Genomic DNA, 13,195 nt, shown 5'->3' on the forward strand with positions numbered 1-13,195 from the left:
GCAGAAACCCAGATTCCTGAACAAGTATTTGGACACACTCAAAATGTTATAAAAATAAAACACTTTCTTACACAAGTGTACAACTTTCTAGAGTTTATTAATGTAAACACGACTAGTTTCGATAACGCCCGTTCTAGAAACTAGTCGTGTTTACATTAATAAACTCAAGAAAGTGGTTTTACACAAGTGTTTTAATATTATATTTAAATCAACTTAATCTCAACACAAGAGAGACTTCCGGTTGTACCGTTCTTCCCGCTTGCCCGAAGGTGTTAAGGCGAGAAAACCCACTTTTCTTTTACTACTACTTTACAGACTCTTTGTTCTCACTTAAAACAATTTGCGAAATTGAAAAGGCTTACTGTTTTATTTTGCAATTATGCAAATTGAGGGATTAACCCTGTGAGCGCTCCGGGGCTACTTTTAGCACCTCCCTTCCACCCTACAACATGCCCTGTTCCTCCGCTCGGTTTATTCCTGCTCCATTTCGACAATTTAATACACCCCTGATTTTTTATTGAGACGTCGGCGGCGAACACTGAGGAGGCTTTTTTCATTTCCAGAATGGGTAATATTATTTACGCGAACTGCTTTACCGACTCTACCAATTTAACGGCTTTGCGCCATTTATATACGCTATTCATATAAAATTACACGTGATTTCTTCCTTATTTTCAATATAAACGTTCCTTATTTTCTTCCTTCTTCTTATTTTCACCTTCTTCCTTCTTCTTACTTCCTTATTTTCAATATAAACGTTCAGTACAAGCGTTGGGTCTGTCTTACTACTATTTGGGGTCAACTCTTATGGAGAATGTACCAACGTTGTGTCCTAAGCTAATGTGCCAAAATACTGTTTAACGCCTAGAATTTTGAATTGTGTGAAATCGCAACGTTAACTATGCAAAATTCTGTTTCCGTCTAAATTTAAAAAAAAAATTCGTTTAAAAAAAACTTATATTCTAAAAACAAAAATACACGACTTGATACGAAATTAAATAGAGGATATTCTAAAAATGAGTGCAGATGAAATGTGATAAGATTCCTCATAAAAAAATCACATTTATCTCATATACATATATATCATCTTCTAGAAAAACAATAAACAAATTACTAATGAAACATTCCTAAAACCACAATATCAAAAACCCAGAAACGCATAAAAAAATCAAACATGTACCACGTTTGGTAGAGTGAATTTTAAGTATTTTGAAATAACACTCTATAATCTACTCCTATCAGTCATTGCATAACGAGATTATTTATAAAATTTCTATCAATAAACAGATAATGGAGATACATAGAAAGGTGTTATATCGTGTCATTCATTGCACGACTCATAACAAAATGTAACTAACAGATTAATTTTCAAACAATTATTGTAAAATCCATGTTTACAAAATGCATTTAAGAATAACACAAATCATAAGAAAATAACTCCCAGCTAAAGGACATACAATCCACCAAACATTTAATAGTGTTTGCATATAATACTCGTACAATCATTACGGCTGTCCAAACTTAAAACACAGTAAGGGACATTTTTTTCGTACTACTTTATTTTGCACTTTTGGACTAAGTAGAATCTACTTAGTCCAAAAGTGCAAAAAAACCTACTACAATAAAAATGTCCCTTACTGTGTTTTGAGTTTGGACAGCCGATTAGTTGAACAGTATTAATATTTATTCATTTACAATTTCCACTATTGAAGGTAAAATTGTTGGTCAAAGAACTGGACAAAATGCCAATAAATATGAGTAGTGATTACAACATCCACTTCAACTTGGACCTCCAAACCTCCAAACATTGATAAGATTTTTGGATGAAAATTTCAATTGAAAATTGAATACTGACAAAGGTCAGTTTACAATCGGATTAGACACGTCCATGGACGCAGTATTCTCTCGTTATTTAGAAAATTTGTCTTCTTAATTGATTGTATTTTCAGCTATCACAAACGCATGTTACTAATGTTGCGGACTCTTGAGTCAGACTTTCTGAGTTCGAACCCACTCTACCACAATTTGATACCTATTTCTAATAATGAGCCGCTTAGACTCATAAATTCATAAAATTCAAATTCATAAAATTCTACACAAACATTTTCTTATTCAATTAGATCAATGCATGAACAAATGCAAACAGAAAATCAACCAAGCATGATGATTTCAACTGTTTCAACTTAAAAAGTTTCACTTTGAACGCGCTAGAGTCTAAATGGTAAAAATATCAACTTACTTAATTTAATATCAAGTTCTCTATCAGTCTGGGCTTCTCGTTCTCCCGTTGGTTCTTCTCTCCTCCCCACGCTCTCCTTCCCGACACTCCCCGACCACTCCTCGTCGTCCTCCACATTCACGTTTTTGCTTTCGTCATCCGAACACGACTCCTCCGTGTCTCCCGAAGGCCTGTCTTTACTGTAGTTAATAACACCACACTCCGCGTCACTGTCACTGTGTCCAATAACGTTTTCTTTACCCTTTCTGACGTCATCTTCCAAGTCCTGGTTTATTCCGGATGTGATGAAGGCGTTGAAGAACCTCCGAGGCTCTATGCGGGTCGGGGTGAAGTTTTGCGTCTTCGGTCTGCGCTCGCTGTCCGGCAAGAGCCAGTTTTTTGCCGGTGCTGCTGTAGAAGTCAGTCGACCCCTTTTGACCAAAGGGACAGGACTCTCTCGTCCTGGTGATCCTACTTCCGTAATATCTATTTCGTCAGGACGGTCTCCATCTAAACTGGCCCCTTCGTCTTCTTTTATGCTATTGTTGTTGTATTCGAAGGATTTTGTGACGAAATTTGATAGTTGTTCCATCGCGGTAGCTTAATTTTTAGTAGCAACACTTAAAACTACCGCGAATACAAAACATTCGAAAGGTACTTATTTCGGAGTAAAAGAAATCATTATATTATAAAGTTATCTCACTAAAAAAGTACCTCAACATTTTGATTTTTAGAAATACAAAAATATCATTAAACTTGACACATGTTTTCTCACAACGGACTATCAAAAAGAAACAATTTTTCAATATTTTTTTTTAACAATTTTTCACTTTCACCACAGATGATTATTATTAGTATTGCTGAAATCACTCTCCGGCCGCTCTTCCTTCCGGTTGGACCGACTCTCCACTGTGGTTAGGGGTTGTTTTCGGTGGGCGGGGGCGGGTGGGGGAGGACACGTGGCGAGGGCGGGGCCGGGCGGGAGCACGCCCCCGAGGGCCCCCATTGGCTGGCCGCTAATGCGATAAATGGGGTGATTTATGTCCGACACTGATAGAGGAATATAATGTATGATTAGGGGTCGCTGGCGGGCAGCGGGGGGTGAGGTAAGATCCCCCCGCGCTTCACCAGCTTGACAGAAACATCATTTGCTGTTATTTTGCGTGGAATTAATTATGCATTTGTCGGTAGGTACGAGCACGTCGTCAAAGAAAGTTATGGGGAAGTTAATAAGCGCTTTTACTATTATCATAGATTTAAGTTTTGTACTGACATTTCTTGGTGGAACTGTCTTCTTCTTCTTCTTCTTTTAGGACTAGGTCCTGTCATTCTCGGGTCGGTCCTGGGAGGTGGAAGACCAGCTATCCTTCCATTGTTTAGGTGGTCTTCCTGGGGGTCTGATCCCGCCTATGCTGCTGTCCGCTGCCACCCTCACCACTCGATCCGAACTCGCTCTTCTCACATGATCTCTCCAGAAACGTCTTCTTTCTCTTCCCCATCGCACAACATCTTCAACATCGCAGATTTTTCTTATATCTGTGTTTCTTACTCTGTCGCGAAGTGTTAGGCCTGCAATGGGTCGTAGAGTCTTCATTTCGGATGTCCTAAGAAGGCTTTTTGTTCTCGCGGTGTCGGCTCTTGTTTCCGTGCCGTATGTCAGGATCGGTCTTACGCAGGTTTTATAGATAGGTGGAACTGCATTTTATATAGTAAAATAACAACTCTGAAAACATAATTTAAAATTTTTATGGAGCTTATAATTTGACCAGATTTTATTTACATTCGTATGTACACGCGCGTGTTTTTATATACATTTATGTAAGTATGTAGTTATTTTTATTAGTGACAGATAATAACATGTTTTTTTTTACCATAATGGCAGTGCCATCGGTTGAACGTATCAGCAGCACATGCAATACTGAACATTGATCTTGGCGGACACCGCGTTTCTGGACAGTTCCTGTCTTAGCATTTTGAATGTGAAAACATTGCATAGCTATTTCATAGATTTTTAATATAATATTCTCTTTGTTTCAAGAGCATTGTGAAATTGAACAAATTAAAGCCGTGTTCTTAATTTTTTCTTTCTTTTCCATTTAACCAGACTATACCACAGTAATATCTACTTGGTCGGGTAGAGCTAGTTATAATATATTTCATTTATTTGATTTAATAAGAATATTAATTTGACTATAGGCAGTAGGTTCCAAGTTTTGGGTTCATTATATTTCTACTCTATGGCACTAATCACTCAAAAATTCAGGTAATACATGATAACGAGTATAACTCCGGGCCTAATGTCCAGGGTTGGATTTCTTGCGCTCCTCAAACTTTGCCTTCTTATTTCTTCGTACATTAAAGCACAATTAGACATTGAAAATATCCAACATTAATAAAAATGAAATCCACAGGTTGGTTTTCAGGGGACGTGGAGTGATAAATATTTAATTTAACCGTCTGAAACAGACGCTTCTAGTACCTACCTTCGTAATGTACAGGGCGAATAAAAAAAAGGTGGTAAAAAATTCCAGATGACATGGATTTGGAGAGAACGTCACACCATGGAACTCCTAGATAAATTCATCAATCATGACACAGTACATTTCGCTCACTCCTTTCAACAACGTCATATATCAAAAATAGACAATTTTCAGTTGTGGGTGTTTTCGGAATGCCCAGAAAATGTACTATATCCCAGCAAAAGAGACATATTTTTAACTTAATATTTACCCCCTACACGGCAGAAAGTGTTGTTTTTGCATTTTGAAGAAAAGGTATTGATTTTTTAAAAAAATATACTTTAGGTTTTTATAACATTCAGGTTTTACTTAAAAAGATCTGTTGCACAGTAAAAAGTTCAATAAGTGGCTTGATATTTATTTTCAATCCATTTCATTATATTTTTAAACTTTAAAAACGATCTCCTAAAAATCGAGTTTTTCGATATATGGCGTTGTTGAAAGAAGTGAGCGACATATCCGCCAATTGATATTTTTGTATTTTGTATATTTTTCACACTTACCTTCCTTATACTTACTATTTGTAAGTACTTAATAAAATGTATAGGTAGGTACCTAGTTATTTTATATATATATATATATATATATATATATATTTATATATATATATATATATATATATATATATATTTTATATATATATATATATATATATATATATATATATATATATATATATATATATATATAAATAAATATATATATATATATATATATATATATGTATATATATATATATATATATATATATATATATATATATATATATATATATATATATATATATATATATATATATATATAAATACATATGTATATATTTATACGTTTTTTTTAAAATTGTCTTTCTTAATTTAATAGTATTTTTTTCACTCTCGATTTCTTTCTTAATTTTACTATTCGAATGTAGACGTATGTTTTTATATTGTTCGATATTGACACGTATGTCGCGAAATTCAATAATTTGGAGGAGATAGCATATTTTGGTAACACTCTATATAGAGATGGATCTCGAAGCGGAGATCCTAATACAATTAGTCGAAAGTGTCCTGTATTAGAGTTAAGGATTGCCGATTAGTCCTGCAATACTTGGCTGATCACAGCGGCTGAGGTACAAGGTGTTTAAAAAATTAAATGATTATTTAAATGTAAAAATAAAATAAACAACACTCTTCTTATCATTCATCGTTCACTTTGTGTAATAAAAAATAACAATAATTAGTGGCTACCGGTTTCGAAATAATCGAACATAGACGTGTGTCATTATATTATTCGATATTGACGCCATTTTGCGAAATTCATTAATTTTGAGTAGATTTTGACCGTTACAATTTCATTTTAATGACCTGATGATGATTATTCTGAAACCGGTAGTAGCAAATCAATGTTTTTAATTTTAATTTTATTTTTTACACAATGTGAACGATGAAAGATATTATGCCTTTAATGTACAAAATATAAAAGAAATATTTACGTGACGTGGATATTTAAAGGATACTTAAATAATTGACGTTAAATATTTGATCAATTGGATATATATGAAAAAGTATACGAATATATTGCAGATTGACCTAAAGTATGATAATATTATGATTATTTCCATTTCAATTTCCAACAGATATTTATTTTGCTTTATTTAATTTTATGTGTTTATTTTATTTATGAACACTGTTTTTTATGATTACTTTTTCTTATTCACGTGCCATTTATGATGATAAAATTGAAATGATAAAATTGAAAAAAAAAGCACCCTATAGCTATGATCAGAACCATGTCTACGTACGTACACCTACCCTATCAATATAACGTAAGTACACTCACTCACACACCCTCGCTACAGGGCGGCTGCATCTCCATCTCGCTCTCTAGATACCGTTGTCTCTCCCCCCCTAATGCCTTAGCACTTACTCTTAATTAAGTGTTTCATTTACCCCGAATCAATCTTAATGAATTAATTAGACCATGGCATTCGCAAGAGACGGGGATGTCTATCTTCAACGAGGCCATTTAATTTTTTTAGTATTTTGAGTGTATCCAAATCATTGTTCACAAATCAGGCTTTGTAAACTTAAGAACTTAAAAACATATAAATCACTAGGGTCGTTTTTAAAACAAAAAAGGTCCCCGGAAGTCTTATATACTTCCGAAAAAGGTCCGAATTTCACTAAAAAAATCAAATATCATTTGCACATTCATTACAATACCATATTTCGCTCACTCCTTTCAACAACGTCATACATCAAAAATCGACAATTTTCAGTTGTGTATGTTTTCGAAATGCCCAGAAAATGTACTATATCCCAGAAAAGGGGTTTATTTTTAACTTAATATCTACCAGCTACAGAGCTGAAAGTGTTTCTTCATTTTGAAGAAAAGGTATTGTTTAATTATTTTTTTTAAATATAATAAATAATTTCAAATGCAGAAAAAACCTTAAGGTTTTACCAAAAAAGATCTGTTGCACAGTAAAAAGTTCAATAATTGGCTTGATATTTATTTTTAATACATTTTATTATATTATTAAACTTTAAAAACGATTTTCTGAAAAATCAAGTTTTTTGATAAATGTCGTTGTTGAAAGGAGTGATCGATGTATGAATATTCACTATATATTTTTTTTCCACGTGCCATCCTTTGAAATCCGGCCGCTAATTGATTAAGTAAGTCATGTTTCTTGTTTTGCAGCACGTCTCTCCCTTACTTCTTCTTCTACACACCCCCATCCCATCCCCACGTTCACCTTCCTCCCTCTCCAAGGCATTCTCTCACCCCGTCTCCTCTGAAGCCTGGATTACAATCATCGCTATAAACTGCTGGATACCTTGTACATCGTACTAAATCACGCAGTCTGGCATCCTTAGCATATTAATGGTGATTTTATTACTTAACGAATGTTTCCAATTTGTGAAAATTTTAAGAAAAAAAGTGCTCGAAACTATTGTAAAATTTGACAGGCGCCGCGGCGTAGTTGGGTAGACGCTCGACTGTGAAACTGTTTCTCACCTATTGCAAAATAAAAACTAGAAAGATTTATTTTCAATTGGTCTTGGTGTTTGTGATGTATTTTTCACATTTTCCTTCCCTATCCTTACTATCCTACCTGCAGACAAGCCTCCAAAAGTAGAGGCTTTGCGGGTTATTCCATTAAAAAACATCTTACTTAAACTGTTTTTAGTAAAATATTATATGTGAATGTGTGTGTCTATATTATATTTAAATATCGGGATAATAACAAAAATTTATTATAAAAAAAATGAAACACACTAAAAAGGAAAACATGTATACAAAACAATAGGTAATATTTAAAAGTACCCCTCGAAACCCATTCCAAGACGGAATTTGTTATTCATTTGGTTCAGTAGGCCGCTCAGTAATATGGCGAAGTGACCATTTTCCCCTTGCAGGAGCGTCGTGCGCAAGGAGCAAGCTACAAGACCGTCGCTGCCGTAAGACGCGCGGACAGCCGTGCCGGGACAGTGCCAGCTCCCTCCGACACGAGCTTCCGCATGCGTGCCGTTGTAATTCGCGCTCAAAGTCCCTCCGACGACCAGCCGTCCAGCCAGACGTCTCCACCAGAACAACTGGCCCCGGTTTCTTTCGACGGTGGCTCCGATTCTTCCCCTCCTCAGTGCCGTGCTCCCGGCCAACCTCACTCCTTGGCCCGCACTCCACTCGCTACCGACTACCCAATTGTTTTTGAGTCTTCTTACCAACTGCAAGCTGAACGTCAGCATGGCTTTGTCAAAGTTGTCCAGTATATCAGCTTCATGCTTCAGGGGTTTGAGGGGAATCGAGCAAGCGGATGCGGAAACCGCTGCGGAAGTCTTAAACTTGCTGTAGACTAAAGAAGCCGTTCCGATGGAGTTTTTATCCCGAATCAACTGGGTATCTAAATCCAGGAATACAGAAGGTGTGAGTAGTATCTTAGATCGTAAAGCCAAAGCTCCAGATGGAGCCAAACTGAACTCCAGCTGGGTTCGCTTATCTCTGTAGTCACTCGCAACTTGGCCACCGCTGGGGGTGACAGAGCTGAATACCATATTGCAGCCGACATCCAAGTTCTTCGCCAGTTTCTTCCTGACCTTGAGGTTGGCTCCCTCGAAGCACTTGGGCATGACGTCTCTGGTCTCCGAGTCCAGCTCGTCCACGAGTCCTGGACCTCGGCATTGCTGGAAAGACGGAGGAAACTTCGTGAAGCTCTTAGGGAACCTGCTTGAAGGCTTTTCATTGGTTTGACCCATACTCTATCCACATTTCCAAAATATTTCCTTTTTGTCAATTACTGTCAAATTTTGACGTGTATCGCAGTGAAAACAAAATGTGAGTTTCGATATTTAAAAAAAATACTCACTTGCTCATCATAATACGATCTATTTTGGTATAGGTATTTTTTTTTGTTTTAAAAAAAATATATATTAAAAAAAAATTATTTGCCTTGAAATTAAAATTCTCCTTGCCTATTATTTACAAAGATTTATAGCATATTTAGTTTGTATATCTTAAAAATGATAGTGGATGTGTATAGTTCACAATAAATTAATAAGGTTGATCCTTAAAAACAATACAAAAGATACAACAATACAACAGACACAGTCGATTCAATATCTTATATCAATTTATAAAAAAACCGCAGTTTTTCAAATACTAAAGGGTGACAACTATATAAATTTAACAAAAAGATTATCATCGAGATTCTCAAACGATTTTTCTACTCCAAAATGCAACACCGAGCAATTTCAGCAAAACTTCAAATATTTGGCAATCAAACATTTCAATAAACTCCCTAAAGAAATAAAAAAATAGATGATATAAAAATCCTTAAGAAAAAAATTAAAGCTCTCTACACAATTAAATCTTTTAAAAAATATATAAAAAACTATTATATCTTTTATTAAATAACATTAAACCACGAGTGTAAATCCCTTTCCAAGCACAAGAGCACAGACTTTTTTATGGAGAGGCACAGCGAATCGAAATATAAAAGTTCTCCATATGTATAAATGATTCAAATGTATTATGTTATAAATAAAAATGTAAATATATTAAATGAATAAAAAAAATCAAGATTTGTCACATAGCTTATTTATTTGTCTTATTCTTCGTGTCATATTTTCTAAACAAGACACCACTAAATCCGATAAATTTTTATGTCCCATTGCCTCGTCAATTTTTGTCAACTAAATACCATTTTTTGCACATTTTATTTCCTCTTTTTCAAAAATTGGACCATACAATGAATATGTAGATTTAAGTAAGAATAAGTCTTTATCACGTCTTAGCTTAAGCTAATCAAACGACTCTTTCAAGCATTTAAATATCTATGAATATTTAGTGATTCCATTCAAATTTATTAATTTATTTATTTATGGGCGTCATTGGGTTTATATCGCATTTTAAATGTTACGCGATATAATTGTGATTGAGGCCCTACCCTGGAAAGAAGTATTTTACTAGGAGAATCGTATGGCATTATTTAAATAAATTAAAACATAGTTATCGTTAATTAAATTTTTGACAGGCGCCGTGGCGTAGTTGGGTAGACGCTCGACTGTGAAACTGTTTCTCACCTATTGCAAAATAAATTCTAGAAAGATTTATTTTCAATTCGTTTGGGTCTTTGTGATGTATTTTTCACATTTACCTTGCCTATAACTTTCCTACCTGCAGACAAGCCTCTAAAAGTTGAGTCTTTGCCTTATTTTAAAAAAAGGGATAAACGTATCAATTGAACTGAGTGGTTATAAATACATAGATTCAAAATCAAGACAAGGTTGCAAAAATATTGAATATTTTGCTTGTCCACAGAAAATTTATAAGAGATGCGTTACTATATTCAATCAAACCGATATTTTTTTTTATCTATGTTACAAGACATTACGACATCTATGTTACAACAGTTGATTAAATTATTTGATAATTAAATTATGCAGTATCCCGAAGTACCGAAAATAATGTAGTCCCTAGGTCCCGCAAAGAAACTATTGCCCCGGTTATTATCATGAATATTTTAATGGGCGTCCGCGCCGGGGTGACCGTGATTTAGTGTCTGCCCGGGATGAGTTAGTGCCTCCTCTGGACCACCCCCCCCCACCCCTCGCCCGCGAGCCGCTTTGGCATCCAGACCACGTCGCGGACGGTCGCAAACTGAGCGAAACAATTTGCAGAATTTAAAATTTGCGCCGCGCAAAATTAATCACGTTTTGACAAATGTTCGGAACGCCCCATTAGATTTGGTTTAACGTAGCTTTCCCCATCCCACGCTGCGGAAATTGCGGCGGCGAGGTATATTTACGGAAAATATGACATCAAAGGTTGTACACAGTTGGTGTCGAGCTTTGAGAATAATAACACGAACATTATCTAGCTTCTTTTATTTTGAGCAATCGTGCGTCGTTTCTAAATGATTAATTGTTTCATTACATAATTGATTCGTCACTTTGTGGTAATATCTATCCATTTTTTAATTTAAATTTTACTTGGTAAATATCACTACTTCTTAAAATCTATTTTGACAATTGTTTCCATGTACCTAATATATTCGGCATCATTTTCAAACACCGTATGTGAAAGCTAAGTCTTGGTATAACTTCAAGAAATTCAAAACAAGAATCAGGGAACATGAATTGTGTTTAAGAAATAATAATTTTGCTAACTATCTAATAATTAACAATCACACATACACCTGAAAATTAACGAAAAAAATACGAAAAGTTATAAACTGCAACATTTTGAAACAATAAAATTGAAACAATAGAAATTCATAAACATGTAAAAATACTGGTATTTACCGAGTAAAATTTATCATCCGTTTCGTTTAGTATTCCATTTTGATTTCTTGATTATATAATAATAATTAGATGTGGAAGACAGCGAAAAAGATTCTGGAATGCCTCTTCAAGAGAACCTAGAGACGGAAGAAGACCACCTGGAAGACCTCCAAAGCGATGACGATGACAGCTCACATCACAAGAGCCAGTCCACATCACAAGAGACGGATAACGAAACAAACAGATCCAAAGATCAATAAGAAGGAAGAAGAAGAAGAAGAAGAAAATACGTAATTACAAATTACAGTTTACGGTAATGGGTCCTCACTGAGTTCTGAGGGCACATTTTACAAAAATTATTTTAAAAATTATGACGAAAGAAAATTGATTATGCAATCAAATACGACATACAATCTTATTATTAAATTAAGACATCTGAATGCTTTCCTCTTCATTGTAAAACTCCCCTCTCGTATATTTAACAGTAAAAAGTATAATCTAATTTAAATACCATCTTACTATTCATTTTCTAATTTGATAACCACAAAATGATAAAACTTAAGAGGAATTTCTTCTTTAGTAGATGTCCGTCCTATGACCCTACAAAGGGTTCCCTCCTATGAGGGAACCCTTTGTAGGGTTTTGAAATTCTTATTGATATAAAAATAACCTCATTGGCAACAACAACAACAATAGAAAACATCAGTGGAAAGATGATAAGATACTGAGACACAGTGGCCACACTGCCATAATAGAGGGGAAAACAGGAGAAAATAAAGGAAGAGGAAGACCAAGAAGGTATTATGGGAATCAGGTAAGAAAAGGCAGGCATAATGACATAAATATTCTGAATCACAAATCACAAATTACAATAATGTGCCCTCACTGAGTTTTCCCGTGCCGAGGGCACATTTTAAAATATTTATTAAAAAAATTATAATGAAAGAAAATTGTTTGTGCAATACAAATTAGGTATGCGATTTATTTAGATCTACCCACTTCCATTATTCATTCATTTATAGCTTTTTTATAAGTATTTCGTTTCTATTTTTAATGACTTTATGAATAATGGAAGCAGGTTGTACAACTTCATTGCATAATAAAGTATTGTTAGATTTTGTTTGATATGTTTTTGAGTTTTGGATCTTGTAGTTCTATGTGCGTTGGTAGGTACTTTTACGTTTTTTGGAGTAAAAAGGTAGGTACTTATCATACATTCTCTTTCTCAAACCAGAGTCAGAATCCACCCCTGGGTCTATAGAGTATAGAGAACAGAGCCAGTAATCTGAATTAGACACAAATTGCATTATGAACAGTTAGTTTAACTACAAACCTCGGCTAAATTTGTCCCTATCTTCCCCCCTATTTGATTTCCATTCCACCCGCTTCCCCGCGCTGTGCAAACCAAATAAATTATTCAAAGTATGTTAAGACCCGAGAAATGTAATTTGATTATATTCTGCATTTTATAATATGGACAACCGCTCCTAATAATTTATGTTTCTGAATTCGTTTGCTGAATTTGTAATGTGGTAGTAAAAAGTTTATTTTTAATCTTCTGAATTAGTAGAATAGACTTTTGTCTATAGAATGTTGGATTATTGATTAATTTACTGAATATTGATGATAGACATCAACAAATAGAGCCGCCAATAATTTAGCAATGACACCAACATTAAAATAACACCATC

The sequence above is a fragment of the Brachycentrus maculatus genome, unplaced genomic scaffold (genome assembly GCF_059751285.1).
Source record: "Brachycentrus maculatus isolate JH-2025_06_01 unplaced genomic scaffold, ASM5975128v1 h1tg000117l, whole genome shotgun sequence".
In the NCBI taxonomy this organism is placed as follows: domain Eukaryota; kingdom Metazoa; phylum Arthropoda; class Insecta; order Trichoptera; family Brachycentridae; genus Brachycentrus; species Brachycentrus maculatus.